At 39.2% G+C, this 20,222-nt stretch overlaps 1 long non-coding RNA gene across 1 annotated transcript in view; it reads left to right on the plus strand.

Annotated features, from left to right (window-relative positions):
* The window catches only part of LOC117503465, a 38,010-nt gene extending 20,503 nt beyond the window's left edge, over window positions 1-17,507 (plus strand). Inside the window, exons 2-3 of the long non-coding RNA XR_004558571.1 lie at window positions 15,948-16,171; window positions 17,491-17,507. This is a non-coding gene — a long non-coding RNA (uncharacterized LOC117503465). The remainder of the gene's footprint in view (window positions 1-15,947; window positions 16,172-17,490) is intronic.
* Window positions 17,508-20,222: the final 2,715 nt, after the last annotated feature.

The raw sequence follows: 20,222 nt of genomic DNA on the forward strand, positions 1-20,222 counted from the left end.
GAGAAACATTTGTCTCCTCACTCTGGATGCTAGCTGAATACAGATGTTATCCCTGGGGCACTAAGCTAATGTTGTACGGCAGCGCCTCCTTTTCATGTGCTTTTCAGCATTGATCAGAAGACAGACTTTATTCTTATTGCTTGATAAGATTGGAGAATTTGACTTGTTGGCTGAGAAATATTTTAAATCCTGGATAGTGTATGTAGAGTATGGGCCAGATGTAGTAAATTTGGCTCATAAGTATCACTTGGGGGGAAGGGAGAATGCTGAAAATATCTTTGAGAGAGTTATTATCTCTAGAGTTTATTTCAGTATGATGGCAATCAATTTTGTTTAGCCTCTTGATTTTACAGCCTTTCAAAGTGATCCCCATCAACCACAATCTTATGTATATAAAATAAAATTATTTCATTTAAATACATATGAATGCTAAATAGAATAATAAATCCCATTGTAATCACATACTTAATATCATATTTGTTCAATTTTAGCCCCCCTCCCTGCAAAAACAAAACAAAAAAAAAAACAACAACCTTGACTCAAATATGGCCGCCAGTATCCAACATGGCGGCTAAATATATTCCGAACACATCTTTCTATTTTTTTTTTTCCAAGAAGATGCCTTTTATGGTCTGAAATACCATGTACGCTGAGTGCTTTTGATTTATGTTTCAACAAAATGGAAATCAGGCAATTAAAGCGATAACTTTTTCAACATTTGGGGAAATAATTATTTCTACTCTAAAAATGTTTGATGTAAAAGAACAACTGTTCAATTCAGAAGATAGTTTGTTTTTTTGAATTCATGGCTACACATAATATAATGACCTGAATCATTTAAAACAATTATCACTTCACTAGACATTTTGTATATGTTTGCACATCAACTGTGATATTTAGTATGATTGCAAGACTAATTTACGCATTTTATATGTTTACACATGAATAAGGGATTATTTATTAATTTATTTTTGAAATTTTGCTTGAAATGTTTGAAAGCTTGTAAAATCAAGAAGTTACACTACATTGATTGCTATCATGCAAAAACAAACTCCAAAGAGATATAGCTTTCAGAATTAAATGTACTTCACATCTGCTAAGTAAAGTGGTAGTTATTACCCCTCTTAACCCATGCACGAATGGGCAAAGCAGGGTGTTGCTGCCACCTAAGGCCCAGTCCAGTGTCGGTATACCATGGCCGACACAAAAACTGTATGATAACCTTCCCTGAGTAGCAGCTATAGCCAGTTAGGGGTCAATAAATAATTTTATAGGGGTTAAAATTGTAAAATATTCCAATCATGTTGAAAGGTAAACCACATTGTACTGTATATCTGATCATAAGAATTCCTAAAAAGTATAGTTTTTACTAACTGTGACCAAACATTATGGGGTTAAAACAGCAAAAATGGTGCCAGGCCAATCTCAATTTGTACAAGTGGCTTCAATTTTGGTCCAAAGGGCTGCAAATGATTGGTTGAGCTAATAAGGTCTAATAAAGGACTAGTTTGCACCATCTGTTATGCTTAATTAGCACATTTCATGGTAACATATGTCATAGACTCCAATGGACGTTGACCTTGTTTGCCTGTTATTTTGGAGACGAAGTATTCAAAACAGTCACAAGTATTCTGTTTAGTCAAGTTTACAAATGATGAAATATCTGAACTCATTTCAAAAAATGATACATTTTCTTATATATTAATATGGGGCCATAAATTTGACCTTAACATCTAAATTTGATCACTAATCGATCCAAACCAAAGTCATAGGCCCAATTCATAGGCCCAGTGTATCTCCATGACTGATCAAAATTGGTTTCAGCAATTTTAAGATGTATCTTGAAAACATATGAGTTTGATCCGTTTTAGAGTGCACCAGATCAGAACATAAGAGTGCCATTAGAGCGCCAGCTTCCGCCAAGGACTCTACTTGCACATGCTTATACGCGAGATATGCTCGGTCATAAAGACATACGTGCACATGATGAACACTCCTCTGTCCTTGGGACAGTAGAGATCTCATTTAGATAATGATCCTGATCTCTCAGAACCTCCCACAGTCACCTATATGTCTGCTTTATTCATGTGTTATTTTACCACAGGGAGGAGATCCTTTCTCCTGATGGTGAAACCTCTGTGGAGGAACTGAAGACCTGTAGACTCTGGCATTGAAGCGGTTTTGATGCTTTTAAATACTACACTATCTGAACTAAAACCACTTTGCACTCAAATTGTTGCATGAATTATCTATCTCACTGCGAAGCCTTCGTACTGTGGCAATTATGAAAATCCACTAATAATCTATGCGGATGGTTCTGTATTGGTGCCTTCAGATTGTGGCGTTCTGAGCGAAGCCAAACTGGCCTCAACTGCCATAATTCTAGTTGTCTGCTTCTTGATTTAGTCTGCAGCTGCTCCTGCAGCTCTCCACCTCGAGAGCGCTTAAATTACTCCTACGTCCGATAGAAAACTCTGTCCACACGGCTACAATACCTACCACAAGGACATCCTGAGAGCGCATACCTCTGCCAAGGCCGAACAATCCTGGAATTTTGCATTATGATCAGCATGAGTGTATATTCTTACATGTATTTCTCCTTAACCAGATGCAACATATGTGTGCTTCCTCTTACTTTATTTTAGATTTGCTTTCTCCTGAAAATATAGTGATATATGCTGAGATTTCATTGCAAAATCATGTGTTGACTCCTGTAGACAACGTGCACCAGGCAAGATGGCGCCACTGAGAACATAACTAGCGTGAACACCATCTGGGGGTAATACTACACTCTCGCACAGATGAGGCAAGCAGTGAAAAATCATGACGTTTTGTCTAATCTAAGCATTTATCATTTAGCATTTATCATTCATGGCATGCGGTTTTGATTTGATAAGCAATTAAAAAGTAATTGTGAATAGAAGATTAGATTAGATTGAAATTTATTGATCTCTTGGGAAGACTCCCTCTGGGAAATTGAGGTTCCAGCAGCATTGTATAACAGCACAGAGGGTAAGAAGCACACAGAGTATCAAAAGTGAAGTAAAAACAAACAAACAAAAATCTGCAAATATAAATATAAATACCAGACATACTGATCAATACTGGTTTACTGGCTACTACTGTTCCTCTCCTTCCTGTCCCCTGTCTTCCTGTTACTCCTCCCCCTGAGTGAAGAGTCTGATGGCCTGAGGGACAAAGGAGTTGTGTGATGATGCGTGAGATGCATGATATTTCATGATAGTTTTAGGAAAAAAATGAAAATGGCCGATGTTATGTGCTGCATTGCCTCGCCGCTGGTTGTGGTCTGCATTTTGTAATCATTTTACATTTGCTAGATCCGTTAAAATTGCAATACAACCAATATATCATTGTGGATACACTGGAGAGACCGTTTCGGAGTTCTACATGGATTAAACCTGCCTTCCAAATGAAAACTATTTCACAAAACTCCTTTGGGCTCAACGTTATTTTCTTTGGGAAAAGTAATCTAATGCCAAGGCACAAATTACCGGCAGCAGATTTTTGTGCTCAGGTGTACATTTTTCTTTCTCTTTTGGTTGTAGAAGCTGGATCTCTGGACACGAACCTACTCTAATTTTATTTTGTTGAGGAGCAGTTTGGTGCTGAGTAGTCGGGGATTAAACCATGGACTCATCAGTCTAGTTGGACATCGTGAGCCACAGTTACTGTTGCCATTTATCCTAGAACCCAAAGTCAAATTAACATCAGAATTGTGTTCTTTTGTTCCACTTCATATGTCAAGTGATAGAGATTGAACAGTTGAAGTCAGATCAACACCAAAGTTTAAACCTACTTGATAAGTCTCATTATTCCACCAAGATTTGTGGAGATCATCTGGAAAGTTCTTCAGTAAGACATTTGCGATCACTCGGCAGACTTAACAAGCAAACAGACAGTAGTTTGTGGAAACACATCCAGTAGGTTTTGATGTCAGATCTTGTTTTTTCAGTTTGTCCAGTTGGTTTTTCATGGGATAAACTCCATGTGCCACGACTGAATGTCCCTTTAGCTTCAACAAGTGGCCAAACTGTCACCCTTTTCCTTTTCCTTCTAACTTTTCTCCTCTTTTGGTTTCAAAAGTTTTGAATTTGGATGCTAACCAGTTACAGAAAGCAATGATCGGTGTGTTCAGAGGACACTTGGGTACTGCTCCAATGACGTAGCATCAAACGAGCAGTTACTAAGAGATACTAAGATATCACTTGGACTGTCAAGGAGCATCAGCTTCAAAATTTTGGCCATTTCTCTGTGTATCATCCAGCACGCAGGTGCTTGAGAGGTGAGGACCCCAGTATGAAGCATGAAGCTTCCTCAGCTAAAATTCTTGCTCTGGTAGTCTGACTTCTGTCTTGACTCTTGTAGAGAAGAATAAACAGAAGCCACAAAAGCTGGAGTTTTAAACCTAACCAGACCCCTCCTATCGAGAGGCAGACTGCTATAGGTTAGTGACTAAACAATAGCTCTAATTAGCACCTATTGTGCTCTAGTTAGCACCATCCTAATGACAGGGCAGCTGTCCCTCCTAATGATGGGATGGACGCCTCTCCTGATGGTTCCCTTGACGACTCTCCTGATGACGTGAATGACTCATTACCATGAACAAAAGACTGAACCTCTTTGGCCTGAGTACCCCATTGTAAAAGGGGACAAAGCATGTCTCAGACCCCTCCCCGGTTAAAGCTGGGTTTCAATTGTTCCCGTAGCACCAACTCTTACGCCCAGACTTGACTTTTTTGTTGTGTACTTTTAATAATTGGCATTTATTCTCTTATGGTTGGAGTCTAATATTATTTTGTCCTTTGATTCCTGGGAAAACCCAGGAATGCCACGAATGGGGAATATAGAGTGTAATTCTATGAGGTGAGGTGGGGATGCACCCGTGGTCCACCTAGGTTGTTCCCACAACTTATCTGAATCTATTAAATGCCTCCAAAATGTGCCTGCATCTGGAACCCTGGTGATGTGTTCAAGTGGCTGAGAAAAGATCCAAAACTGTAAACACAGGTGATACCTTGGACCAAAACAGATCACCACCTGATTGTCTTCTGAGTCAATTCCTCCTCTTCTCTGCAGCTGCAAATGAAGACAGGAGCGTTGCCCCTCCAGCTGTTTGCTTATCAGCAGGAATTTGTTATTTTTATGTTGCAGCTTAAATTATGTATGACATATTTTTGCACATTTCCGTATGAATGAGAGCGTTCTGCATCCCGACGCCAAATTATTCTTCTAAATTACGATGTAAGGAGATGCAAAACTATGGCAGTGTTGTAAAGCACTTACGTAAGCCGTGCCGCCGCAGAGCGTTAACACGCTGTTAGGCGCCAAAAATACTCGCATAAACACCACAAGCACGCATGCACAGTGTAAATATCTTTGCTGTAATGTGGGGCAGGTTCCAGTGAAAGCCTGCATGCTGAGGTGCAGTTGCACAAAAGGGAAAATGCCTGCGGAGGCTCAGAGGGTGACAGATGGTTTGGAGACGAGTCAGGATCTCTGTCCTGGGATTGTGTCAGTGTGGAATGTGTCACCGATGGTGTACTGTGCACCTTCAGGTTATTGGTTTACACATCCAATCACAAAGTGTTGGTGTGTGTTGTTGCGCATCTCCAAGCCCACTGTTTGTGTATGTATAAGAGGTCAGCCAAGATTATTTCGGTGAATTTGATCGTTCGTAATTTGATTCAAGTAGGTAACGGTACTCGTGGGCATGACGACAGTCAGGCCAACAAAAATCTGACGTTTGACCACAGTGACCCTGATCTTTACCTAAATGATGGTGCAAATCAGCAAAAAGACCTGGTAGGAGTCAGAGACATACAGACATGACCTTGATCCTAATGATTCACCTTTGCCAAATCCGGCGTAGCTGGGCATTTCCAGATCCTTTGGTACAAATCAGGGCAACAAACTCAAATTTTGACCTTTTGATCCCAAAGATTGGCCTAAATACATGTGCAAAATTTGGTGGACATAAAAATTTCAGTTCAATTTTGACCTCAATGACTTTGACCTCTGCTTAAACTAACCCTTGATCTTCATCCATGTACTTTGGTGGAAATTGGTCAAAGGACCTGGTAGAAGTAGAGGAACAAACAACACATATGGTGTGCGGAAAGGATGCATAGAAGCAATAGAAATGGTGCTTTTGGGACTGCTGCTCAATGTTCCACTTCTGTAGTTGGTAATGCCATGGTGACAGAATTACTGTACAATTAGAGCAATTTTTTTAATGGCAAGATAAAATATGGCCAGATTTCGCTATCATTGAAATTCCAGTCCTGTAGAATTGCGCCGATGTTTTCTGGTGTGTTTTATCCTCGTTTCGGAGCTGATTAATCAAGCAAATGTTCAAAAAGTGGCTCCATTGTTTCACATTCTTGCTTGATGTGTGTTGCATTGGTCTGCACAAATCTTTACCGGGCTAAAGTTGATTTTCTCTTAACTGCACAAAAATTTGAAATCTGAACATTTCAGAAATCGTGCAGTGGCTTTGCATGTTTGCAGACATCTTGCACAGTAGCAGGATTCCAACATGACCTGCGTCCACTTCTGGAAGTGTCCATCTTTGCATAGCGTGCATACTGCAACACCAAGACAAATTAGACTATTACAGTCAATGCAACGACTTGGAGGCGTTTTTGCCAACGCGTAACAGTGCGTGCTGCCACTAGGATGCGCACTCTGCAGTTTTGGATGAAGTTTGCAGAACATCTGTGGAGGAGTGGCTGAGTGGAGCTTGTTGTGGCGTGGATGATTTCTTCACTCCCAGCCTGTGTTTCAGAGAATGGGCGGATCATCCCATTCAAGACATCTCACACATTTTACTTTTTTCTTCTTCTTTCTTTTCGTCTTTCTTTTTTTAAATACGGTGACGGATTCTGTGGCGCGGCAGCTGTTACCCGCTCTAATTGTAGTTATGTAATTTTAAAATTGATTGCTTTTGCATTTTTAAAGGGTTTATGTTGCAAAACAAAATCATAATCCAAAATTTATTTGAATGTGGAGCTCTGAGAGCTGTGTTTTATAAGTAAAACCATACAACACACTCTCTCTCTGCCTTTATCTTTCTCACTTATTCATTACAAAACCTCTTTTATCTCCAGTTTTAGACTCCAGAATAATGGAGTCTGTTTTTATTTATATTTTTCCAGACATCACTACATGCATTGATATTTCACTTTTAAGCAAGATGACTCCAGTTGTACTGTCACCAGACATGGTATATGTATTACATATACAAATGATTTTGGAGTCAAAAGGCCAAGGTCATCGGAGTTCTACTTTGAAGAACACAATAGGTTTTTAACTGCCTGATTGTCACCAAACTTGGTAACCTGACCCAGAAAAAGTAGGGCGTGGCTCTGCAGTCCTTGATTCTGAGAAATCAACACTTCTCAACATTGCACCCACTGAGGCAAAATTTCACACATTCTGGAGAAATGTTGATTTCTCAGAATGCAAAAGTTGCAGAACGACATCCCAGTTTTTCGGGATCAGGCTCAAAGCTCCTCAATCGACCCTCGTATGTTAGACATGGTGAAAGCAAGAAGCCCATTGATTTTGAGGTCAGAATCACTGACTTGTGCATTCTAAAAGTCTTCTGCAGAAATGCATTGGAAGTTATATAGTGGAATAAGAAGAATAAAATCATGCAAGACAACCAGAGAGGACTTTTGATCTAAAACTAACATATAAAAGAGACTAAAAATAAAGAAGGCAGCAGGTTATTTTGTCACAGCTTATGTCATATTTTACCAGGTGCTGTTTCTCACAGTTGCTTGTCGCTGGAGGAAAAACCTCCCAGGCGTTACGGTGAGATTTCACAAATTGTTTTACAATCTGGCTCTAAATTGCCACTGGAGAGTTGGTTATGTGGCGTCCGTGAGAAACCGGGCAGTCGGCCGCTCCCTTTGGCTTCGGCGTCCCCGGAGGCCTTTGCACTTACATCTTAGTCCAAACTTGTTTACACTGTGTTGACAGGGAGCGGTGCTGGAGAGTTAAGTGCCTGCTGTGTGAGTGCACGTGCATGCATTTCCATCTACTGTGACGTGTTTGTGTGTGTGTGTGTGTGCGCACGCTCCCATTGAGCTTGGACTAGATAATTTAAGCCTTACTAGGCTTCCGTAATCCCATTCTCCAGATTTACATCGACTGTAGGTCAGTGGTTTCTATCCCTCGTTGCTATGGTGACATAGACGCGATTGAAAGACTTTTATATATTTCTTACATTTCTCAGAAATATTCTTTCTGTCTAACCAAGTGTCCTTCACCGGAAATGCTGGTAGTACACAGATTGGTTAGTTAGAATCACAAATACCACTTTTCTTCATTACCATTTAATCTGTTTAAATGTTTTTTTTTTTGCCATTAATTAATCATTTAATCTGCACCATATCAAAGAATAGTAGGAAAGTCAACCACCAGTTGTCGCACAGCAGAATTAGACACCTTTATATGACTTCATATACAATTAATAGTGAGCATGTGGACAGCGCCCTGCTACAAAATGTGACATGTGAAACAAAATGTAACGTATGTACGATTTAAATCATCATTTTCATTTCTGTTTATTTCACTCTTCTAAATGAGACTATACAAATAATATCATTAGTTATAATCTTTATTGAGATGTTGAAACATAAAGGTGCACATACAACATCTACACGTACATTAATTAATGGTACTGATTTCATATTTCAGTGATGTTTTAAGTACTGATTTCTAAAAACATTTTTTTTTTTTTTTTTTTTTTTTACAGTGATTTAAATCATAGCAGCTCTGAGTATAGCTAATATGTGTCTTAAAACCTGTTTAAATCAAATGAAGGATATAGCAGAGGCATGAAATAATTTGTCAACTAATTGCGTAATAATTCTGTTACCGTTACGAAAATTTTCAGCAACTCGGACGTGAATTGATGGCGTCTAAGTTTGTGCCGCTGTTAACCTTCATGCGACCCAATGACCCCAGCTATATATATATATATATATATATATATATATATATATATATATATATATATATATATATATATATGCCATTTTTATACTTAGAATCAGAAAAAATCTGTCTATAATTTGTAAATCTGTCTGTTTTTTTGTTATATTAAATCAATAATTATAACATAAGAATGCATTTTAAGTACTTCAATCTTTTTTGTTATCACTGTTGTAGAACACCTGAATCTCAAAACTGGTTTATGTCAAATAAAAAAGGAACAAATCCTCACATTTGAGAAAAAAGAGATGTCTAAATTGGGCTTGTGTTACTGGATTACTTATCAAAAATTGTAGATTATTTTCCCTGTTGGACAGTATTATAAAAGAATTATTGGTTAACTGATTACAGTTGATTAAATGATGATGCTTTAGAAAATTTTGTTTCAGCAGAATGTCATTAAAAATGTTCTTACCGACCTTTTTGTTGGGATTCTTTTATGAATATTCTACTCTAAAGTAATGATGGCTTCACTTTTGGCATGTTGTCAATTTGTCTGACTCAGTATGATGACGCGTTGTTTAGTCACTGTGTGCTGCACAGCGTTGCACAACAGCGATGATGTGTTCAATATTTTCAAAATATTTGAGCCTTTGCCTTCTGTCTTGCTGCTCCTCTACCAGAAACTGTATGGTGGCTCCATTTTTGATGATGTCACTTCACGTCTTCTTCAGATGTGCTGTTTGTCTCTATGTTTATTCGACAGATGGTCAGCAGGATATCTCAAATGATATAGACAGGTTTCAGTGAAATTTGAAATAGCAACAAAATATAACAAAGATCACGATAAAAAAAACTGACTCAAAGATGAATGATCAAAGATGAGTGATCAGGATCAAATATTTGGATCAAAGACAAGCATTAAAATCAAAGGTCAGGATCAAAGGTCACATTCCGCCTCTTTGGCTTTGATTCCTTTGATCATGTAATCAGATAAATGGCAACAAATTTAAACTTAAAAAATGAGTAATTGAGATCAAAGATGACCAGTCAGTATCAATGATCATGTTCAAAGATGAGTGAACTCAGGTGAGTGACCAGGATCAAATATCTGGATTAAAGACAAGTGCTCAGGATCAAAGATCATGTAATCAGGCAAATGACAAAAAAGTATAACCTTATGGGTGAATTCAAATTTAACTACCAGGATCAAACTTTAGCTACCAGAATCAAAGATCTAGATTAAAGACAAGTGCTCAGGATCAAAGATTAAACATTAGCCACCAGGATCAAATACCTGGATCAAAGATGAGCGATCATCTTATCAAAAATATAACCTTATTGCTGAACATCAAAGTTAAACAATCAGGATCAAATATCAGGATCAAACATGAGCAGAAAGAGATAAAAGGAATAATATAGAATGGAAAATGTCAACAGAGACCAGCAGAGGTTACTGGACCTTGGTGAAGGTACCTGATCTCAAAGTGTCCTTGTAGTTTCATCAGTTTTAAATGCTTCAGCAACACCAAGGTCGGAATCACTGGGTCAGCCTGCACAGGTTTAAATAACCTTCTGCCAAAACAATGTTCACAGACCATAAGAGATGATTACTGCTCAGCAAAATGGAAACAGGGGTGGAGAAGACGGTGAGCATTAAAAGACTATTGCTGGTTTTGTTGTCGTCACTGTCACTGAGGACGGGGATGAGCGTGTTTTAAGTTAGCTCAAAAACTGTTAGAGTAGAAATGTGAATGCAGAGTCGTGTAAATATGCCTGTGGGACGCAGCATCTCTGTGTGATTTGGCACCTTTTTGTTCCAGTATCCAGCTTCCTAAAAGCAGCAGTGTGATACAGAATAATTAGTTGTACTCAGTTGCAAAGGTTCCAAATCCACAAATTCTCTGGATTTGACTGTGGTCTTTAAATCTTTAGTCTACTGAACGTCTTCTGCATTTGTTCTTGTTTCTGCTCCTGCACGTCCTCTGTCTTTTCTCACTCTCGCAGCAGTCGTTCTTTCACACCATTTTTTTTTCTGTGCGAGTTGCATACAGGGCGTAAATAAAATGATGGATTTCCGTAATTACACTTTCTTCCTTGTCTGCTTAAAAGGTGCAATTAGAAACAAAGTATTATTGGCTTCTGTGACTGCATGTTTTCAGGTGCAACTGCTAAAGCAAGAAAAAATAGTCAGTGTCATTTATACTGATTAGGGACAAGTCATTCAAATTTAGGAAAGGTTGAGCTAAAGGGAACATTCAGGAATTTATAAATGAGATATTGCAATATTTCAGAAATTTGTCTCTGATATAACAACGTACCAGTGGTAAAAGTTTTCCAGAAATGTACCTAATTTGCAACTTTGGGTAAACTGCTCCTTTCTTTTGCTGTCTACTGTTACATGGACGTGGTACATTTTGAATGATGGGAGATGTTCAAGGAAATTGGATGATTAGTTGATGTAGGTAGTTATCGTGGCTAACTGCAGCTAGCCTACAGGCTCATGACAACTGTGACTAGCATAGGAGCTCGCGACAACTGCTGCTAGCGTACGGGTTCGCGACAACTGCTGCTAGCCTACAGGCTCGCGACAACTGCTGCTAGCGTACTTGCTCGCGACAGCTGTGGCTAACCCACAGGCTCGCAACAACTGTGGCTAGCCTACAGGCTCGTGACAACCTGCTGCTAGTGTAGAGGCTTGCTACAGCTGTGGCTAGTGTATGGGCTTGTGTCAACTGCCCATTAGTGTACAGGCTCGCGGCAACTGCGGCTAGCCTACGGGCTCGCGGCAACTGCGGCTAGCCTACGGGCTCGCGGCAACTGCGGCTAGCCTACGGCTCGCGGCAACTGCGGCTAGCCTACAGGCTCGCGACAACTGCTGCTAGTGTAGAGGCTTGCTACAGCTGTGGCTAGTGTATGGGCTTGTGTCAACTGCCCATAGTGTACAGGCTCGCGGCAACTGCGGCTAGCCTACGGGCTCGCGGCAACTGCGGCTAGCCTACGGGCTCGCGGCAACTGCGGCTAGCCTACGGGCTCGCGGCAACTGATGCTAGCGTACGGGCTTGCGACAACTGCTGCTAGCGTACTTGCTCGCGACAGCTGTGGCTAGCCTACAGGCTTGCGACAACTGCTGCTAGCGTAGAGGCTCGCGACAGCTGTGGCTAACCCACAGGCTCGCGACAACTGTGCTAGCCTACAGGCTTGCGACAACTGCTGCTAGCGTAGAGGCTCGCTACAGCTGTGGCTAGTGTATGGGCTTGTGTCAACTGCCCATAGTGTACAGGCTCGCGGCAACTGCGGCTAGCCTACGGGCTCGCGGCAACTGCGGCTAGCCTACGGGCTCGCGGCAACTGCGGCTAGCCTACGGGCTCGCGACAACTAATGCTAGCGTACAGGCTTGCGACAACTGCTGCTAGCGTACTTGCTCGCGACAGCTGTGGCTAGCCTACAGGCCTGCGACAACTGCTGCTAGCGTAGAGGCTCGCGACAGCTGTGGCTAACCCACAGGCTCGCGACAACTGTGGCTAGCCTACAGGCTTGCGACAACTGCTGCTAGCGTAGAGGCTCGCTACAGCTGTGGCTAGTGTATGGGCTTGTGTCAACTGCCCATAGTGTACCTGCTCGCAGCAACTGCAGCTAGCCTACAGGCTCGCAACAACTTTTGGCCAGCGTACGGGCTCGCGACAACCACAGGTAGCATATGTTGGTACATGGTACCAACTATGGCTAGCATATGTGAGTGGTGCCAACTGCTAGCATACGCACCATGACTACATGATTAGTGGAAGTTTTCTTGTGCATGTTGTTCTGCCGCACACCCGGAAATTGGGTAAAATGTATAAAACATGTCACTGTCATACAAAGACGGATGACAACCAGTGCCATAGGTTCAACCTGAGTCCTGAAAGGACAAAGAGGCTGCAGGTTTCTTTGTAACCACCAACTCCACCAGGTGGTTTCACTGATCAACAGCAGACGAGATGAGTTCATCAATGAAATCAGCTGGTGGAGTTGGTGGTTACAAAGAAACCTGCAGCCTCTTTGTCCTTTCAGGACTCAGGTTGACACCTGTGCAGTGTTATGTTATATATGAGGTCATCTACCAGTAAGTCTGTCTTCAGATGCAGTTTATTCCGTGTCTGTTCTGTGTCTGACACATTCACAATAATCTGTGGAAAACCCGTAACTGGGAGAGAGACAGTGGGAAGGGGAAGAAGGGTGACTTTGTTTTTCTCTGAGGACAATGAAGCATAGATGGCAAACACACAAAAGACTCCTTTTACAGCCTCAGAAACCATCACGACATTGTGTCCCTGTGACTTAAAGTTTCTGTCCAAATCTCAAAAGGACTCCACCTCTTGGACATGCCATGTCACATACGTACTCATTTTGTATTCCCAAACTACTAAACAAATTAGCCGTGTGTCCATATCAAACCATTTATACCCCCCCCCCCCCCCCCCTTCAAATAAAAAAAAAAACTTGAATAACCAAAGTGTTTTTTAATTTTTAAATTGTTTGGTTAAATAAATATATAATAATAATAATAAATCTCTGTTTTGTGTATGAACTTGCTCTAAATATTCATTTTCTTTGAGTGGGTCTTACTGCTTGCTACTTGCTTGTTACTCTTTTTGGAGAGCGATGTTACATTTTGCCCAAAGTGCTTTTTAAAAATTTTAACAATTCATGGTAGACTGATGATGCCTTCATGGAAAATCAGAATTTCCATGCTCTTTGTGGAAAAGTGAAAAGCTCGTCTATCCAGCGTAGACATTTGATGAAACTTGAAATATTATTATTGCCATGATGTTTGGGGGATTTTTGTACGCTTTAGTTCTACTTGAGTTTGTTATTTATGCTGGTAATTAATAATTGTAGGTTGTTTTTTTTGGGGTGGGGTGGGGTGGAGAATAGTAAAGTCAAAAGCTGCAGTGGTTTTGAAAGGTTGAAGTGAAAACACAAAGATACACAAATTCATGATCAGTGACAGCAACGTCACCACTAGATGGCAATAAATCCTACACAGTGTAGCTTTAAAGTTGTGAGCTCAGTTTGTACTGAGTCATACTGATGTGATGATTATAATTATATTAATGTTGCACAGCTCTTAGAACTTTATCACCAGCTGTAAATGTAAGATAAAATAACAGTAAAGATTACCGTCACAGCCAATAAAACTGATTGATTGATGTGTAATTCAGCCACGCAAATACCAAACACCACAAACAAGGCCTAAAGTCTTGCAGTATTCTACAAAGCTTATAACATAACATCATTTTGTTCATATTTTCTTTTCACCTGCTTCACTATTTATGTTTTTGGTGTCCTTTTTCACAATGGGGCAAGTTTAAATCCCAGTAGTGGATGCTGCAAGATCCCGATGCTTCCAAAGTCTTGTTGCACACCAAATCTCTACAGGAGATACCTTCTGGCACATTTTCAGCTTCTTCAAATTCACCCTCAGGTTGTTATTTGTTGGCTCAATGTTTATGGAAAAAAAAATCTAAAAAAAAAAAAAAAAAAAAAAGGAACAAAGAAATGGATGGATTTTAACAAAATTTAAAGATGTGCAACTACCATATTTTCCAAAGTGTATATCATAGATTTTCTTTTGTTGTTGTAGCTGTTAATAGTTTAGGGGATCCTGCAACTTATACTAAGGTGACTTGTATAATCCTGCAACTTATTTTAAGGTGACTTGTATACTGAAAAATCACACATTTAGTATTATTAATCATAGCACAAACTTTATATATTGCTTTCCCATTAAGCAATGCACTAAACAAAAGAAGCTACAATAATGATGGTACACTACAACAATGCACAAAATCTAAAAGGACGGATTAAAAAAAGACGCAATGGACTCAAGTTTTTATTGTAGTATTTCCAATGTCCATTACATTGCCAACATGTTTAGTTGTCCATCTTGCGTATTTGTGGAATTTAAAAGTCCTTATGTTAAGTAACAGCCCACACTGTGGCGTGCACATGCGTTAAAATGAGCTCCTGCCCTGCTATTAAACTCACTCCAGGTGAATCACTGTGTTAAAAAGAGAGTTCAACATCCAGAAAAAAAAGGTGCAACTTTACTCCAGTGTATAAAAACTCTTTCTCCAGCGTCCTAGATGTCGACATGCTTTTTTGCATTTGTGATTAGAGCCCGACCGATATATCGACCGGCCGATATTATTGGCTGATATAACCCCTTTTCAAAGTATTCACTATTGGCTGAAATTTTGCTGATAGAATGCCAATAATTTCTTATAAACAGAACAGTTATTGAAATAATGTTTGTGTCGGCAATGTAAATGTCCTTGCAACCGTTTGTCCAGTAGATGGAGCTCTGACTCCGTTCAGCTGAGAGCTGGTTACACCCCTGCTTAAATGTGTTCATCACCGGCCCCCGTGTTCGCTGTCACACTGCACTGATTGGCTGACAAAAGCATACAAGTAAGTTTATAAGGATCTTGTTTGTAATAACTTTGCGATTACATTCACCCCCACATTCCTCCCGTTGATTAACTCAGTTTATGTAGTAAGATCAGATGTATTCACAACTCTTTTTAAGGATATGTATTTGCTATTTCATAAAGGTTTAATTCTTGATTGCATTTTTTGAACTTGAAAATTCTTCTCTGATATAAAGTTAATCAGTATGAGGACAAAGCTTCAGCTTTTAGCTCATACCTTTTTTTGTTAAGAGTCCAAAAAAAAACACATTTTATTCATTAAAATAATAATAATAATAATATCGGCTGATTTATCAGCCATCGCAAATCAGTCAATTTATCGATTATCGGCATTTTTTTTCATCCAAATATCATTATCGGCATCGGCCTCAAAAAAATCCATATCGGTCGGGCTCTATTTGTGATGTCACTAAGATCTGAAGAGCCTGCTGACTAATAGAATGTTAGGCCTTGATTGAGCTTTTAACCAACATCTCCTTTTTTTTTAATCTCTTTGTATTTTATTGTTGCCAGGTTTGCCAGGGTTTTCCAGCATGTTTGGGAAGAAGAAGAAACGGCTGGAGATCTCCGCTCCATCTAACTTTGAGCACCGGGTTCACACAGGCTTTGACCCGCGGGAGCAGAAGTTCACCGGGCTGCCGCAGCAATGGCAGAGCCTCCTGGCAGACACTGCCAACCGGCCCAAGCCCATGGTGGACCCGTCGTACATTACCCCCATTCAGCTGGCACCAATGAAGGTACAGAACCACACAATGAAGTCTGAAATGCTGGTGATGGTGAATAATATGATCTGATTTGGCTGAGATAGGATGTGGTGAAACATGTTTGAATTATTGAATTTAGCTGGAATAGTTGAGGTTTTTCACCTCCAGCTGTGGTTACAGTGAAAACTTTCATGCTGCATGACTGTCTGCTATAATCCACATTTTACAGTGGATTAAAAAAAAAAAAAAAGTTGGGGAAATGAAGGCATTATTTAATTTTTCCCCCTTTATTCCAAAATGAAATGTTTGTTTTGGTGTCACAATACAAAAACAAACAAACAAACAAAAAAAAGTGTAGTGCTCATGAGAACAGGAAACCAACTGCTGATGTCATTTAACAAAACGGACGTTTATTTTACGAAACATAATCACGTACTGACAAGAACATAGTTATTTAAAATATATATAATTGCATGTATAAATTATGTATTCTCATATACAATGAAGTCCATAAGTATCTGGACAGCAGCAAGTTTTTACATTTTACAGCTGTACACCACAACATCGGACTTTAAATGAAAGAGTCGGTGTGGTTGCAGTGCAGACTTTTAATATTGTTTTATATGTGTAGGTATTTCAGCCGTTTTTATACACAGTCCCTCCATTTTCAGAGGCCATAAGTAATTGGACAAGGTACTTTTACAGAGTGGCTTTTTTTTTTTAGGGGGATGGATACATGAACATTTCCATGTCACTGAATATGTCACACAGACGTCATTTTCATCAGTCATTAAAAAGTACAAATAGTTTGGTAGTGTAACTTTAAATCTGACTGATAGAGGCAGACCAGTGAGGGAAGCCACCAAGACTTAACTGGCAACTTGGTTAATTGCTGTAGGTGTGATTGAGAAGCGTTTAAATCTTAGTTTGTCCATTACTTCTGACTCTGAAAATGGAGGGACTTTTAGCAAAAATGGCAATAATTCCTAAATTTTTAATTATATTTTTGTTTAAAAGCCCTTGATTTAAAGATCAATGTTTGCACTATGAGCATATCTTGATTGTGGTGGGTGGCAGATACAAAAATTGTGTATGTGTCCTAATACTTATGATCCTTATGATCCTGACTGTATAAATCATATAACCAGAGCAGGAATAATGAGTTTTTATGTGAATATAGAACTTTGCATCAGTCTGAAGGAGTTTTGCGGCGTCCTCTGTTCCCTCACCCGCCGCCAAACTCCACACTGTGCCCGATTGTTGCCAGATATTTATTATTCACAGCAATATGCAGCAGGAGATATCTCTGAAGAGGGGGAAACAAGAAAATAATTCTCTTGCTCTCTTCACAGATATCTCCCGAGAACGCCCGGTTCAGCCGAAACGCCGTTGTCCAAAGTATGACTTCTTACAGTACTTCCCCGTTTTCCCCCCCGACTCACACAGTCGCTACTCGCTGTTTGCTGTGACATCACTCCACCGCTGTCAGCATTCAGGTGGAGATGGTGTGTGAGCAGTAACAGGGAGAAGCACTGAGAATGACATAACTACATCCTTCTGCAAATCTTTTTTGTTGTTGTTTTTGTTTTTAATAATTCATTTCCACATTTTCCTTTGATTCATTCGCATGAGCCTTCCCAGGAATGACTAGATTAACTGTAGCAGCATGTTCTCTTCTTTCTCCCTTTGACGAGTACAGTCAGAGCCACTGATGATGATGATCATCATCATCTTAATGATGGTGATGGCTGATGATACATGAAGTGCATGTTGCCATGACAGCTGATTCTACTCTGCTGTAGGCTACTGCTGTATCAAAAATAAGCAAAAAGAAAGAGGGGAAAAAAAAAAGCTTTGCATGTGCCAGAAGAATACGTCGTAAAATTAGTTGAGCTGGGATGAGCCCCGCCCCTTCTCTGCATGATGTAATGTCAGTTGTAAAAGCACATTACAGCCTGGAAGATGACACCTTTATGTCAGATATAAAGTCACGATCGAGTTTCACTCCACGTTTTATATTACGCTTCTAAATGTGAACACGGCTGAAGTGTATTTGACCATTTTTCATATCCTGCAGTCAGGTTAGAAGAGTGTGCAGTGATGTTTTCTTTTTTTTTTGGAGCAGGAAATTTGTTTAATTTGGCAAATCCTAGTGTTTTACTTAAAGGTGCTATAAATAAATTTTCTGCCACTAGGTGTCATACGTGCTCCACATTTCAAGACATAAACAAAGATTCCATCCTCAGCCACTGCTCACTTGAGCAGAAGGAACAGCAGGGGAGCCCGTTAACAGGTGTCACATTGTGGGAAAATGCAAATGTATCTGGACTCTAGTTAGAGTTGAGGTTTTTTAGCCTCTAAATGGGATTTTTGGATATATTTCTGTAAAGTCGCTGACATCCACAATGTTAAAAAACATTTAACAGCTATGCAGTGAGTCCAGAGAGTACTGCTGAGTCTTCATAAATCACTGCATCATCAAATCCAGGGGGGATCTTGCTCTGTTCTCCATCAGCTGAAAAAGTGTGCAAATTCAAGATGTGAGACTTCAAGATTAAAGTTGTAAGCACACAAAGCACTGGTTGGTACACAGTGTTTTGTGCAGGTGCAAGTTGCAGGTCTTAGTAAATATGATGAAAATTCCCAAGTAGCGCTTGTAACCGAAAGTCGTTCCCTGGGTGTATGCAGATTAATATAAAGGTTTTCCAATCAGTTTTTCATGACGTGGGCCAGTTCACAGCCCCAAGATTAATTGTGTTCTTAACAGAACTACTCGTGCGGTTCATCTCTTGGGACCCGCGCTGCTAGAAGGGCCCACATCAAGGTGTAATTTGGGTAACAGAGAGAACTGGAGATGGTAAAAAACACTCACTCAAAGAATTTGATATTAGAATCCGTTTTCTTGTCAATATAACATTAGAATTATATGATTAATGCTACAATGAATGTGTGAATGTATTTTTTTGTAACCGTTTGCGAGACCCGACTCTCAAGGTGTGTTGGGTTATTAATAGCGCTGCATCCGCGGGTGTTCTTCTTTCCCCCTTGTGTCCAGACACTTGATTGACATCAGGTTTTCTTCTTGGCAGACCTCGGGCTCTGCCGGCTTATCTGCATGTGTGCACGAGTGCCACATGGGTGTGGGTAAACTTTAGGGTACAAGTTTTTTTTTAATCTTTGAATAATGGCATACAAATAAGTTTTGGTTTTTGGGGGTTTTTTTTTTTCCCAATTTCAGTGACTCTTTTCCATTCTGAAACATTAAATTAGTTTGTGACAGTCAAAATTTGTTGAATTTTCTTATTCCAGCTTTCCTTTTTTTAAAAGAATGATTAAAACCCATTTTAAACTATTTTGTAATTAGTTTAAAATGGTTTCAAATGACTGTGAAAAACCACAAATATTTTAATGAATGTTTCATTTTTATCTTCAGATCTTGTCATACTGTTTAAAACTCATTAAAACTAGAATATTTGTACGCAGCCAAAATGCATCTCATTTAAAACCATTAAAACATTGTCTTTTTAAAAATGGTTTAATATATTTAGTTGTCTTTGAGGTACTTCAGAGAAAACATCCATCCTTGTGCAGAATGGTTTAAAAGAATTTAAAACCTAATTATTTCTGTTGGGGAGATTAAATCCAGTTTAAATTACTTTTAAAAACACAAAATTTTGGTTGATCAACGATGAATTCTGTTTAAAGTATTTAAAAAAAAAAACTCTTTAATTTATCATTGCATGCAATGTTTTAAAATACAATAAAATACAATAAAACAGAATATTTATGTTTATTAAAATTAAAAACAGGTAAAAAAAAATTATGATTAATTAATTCTATTTACAATCACCAATTCAGACCAAATATATATTTATAAAAAACACTTCTTAAAACAACATCAATGCTCTTTATATATTGGATTAAATCCATTTTAAAATTTTTACTGTTAGTTCAGTGTGTGTGCGAGCGCGTGTATGTATGTAGTAAGTGGGTTTAAGAATGACTTTAAACACACTTATCTATTCTGTTTTAAATCAGTTTAAACCAGAATATTTATAATAATAATAATGGATCCTTTTAAAAT

This window comes from Thalassophryne amazonica, chromosome 21 (assembly GCF_902500255.1).
Source record: "Thalassophryne amazonica chromosome 21, fThaAma1.1, whole genome shotgun sequence".
Classification (NCBI taxonomy): domain Eukaryota; kingdom Metazoa; phylum Chordata; class Actinopteri; order Batrachoidiformes; family Batrachoididae; genus Thalassophryne; species Thalassophryne amazonica.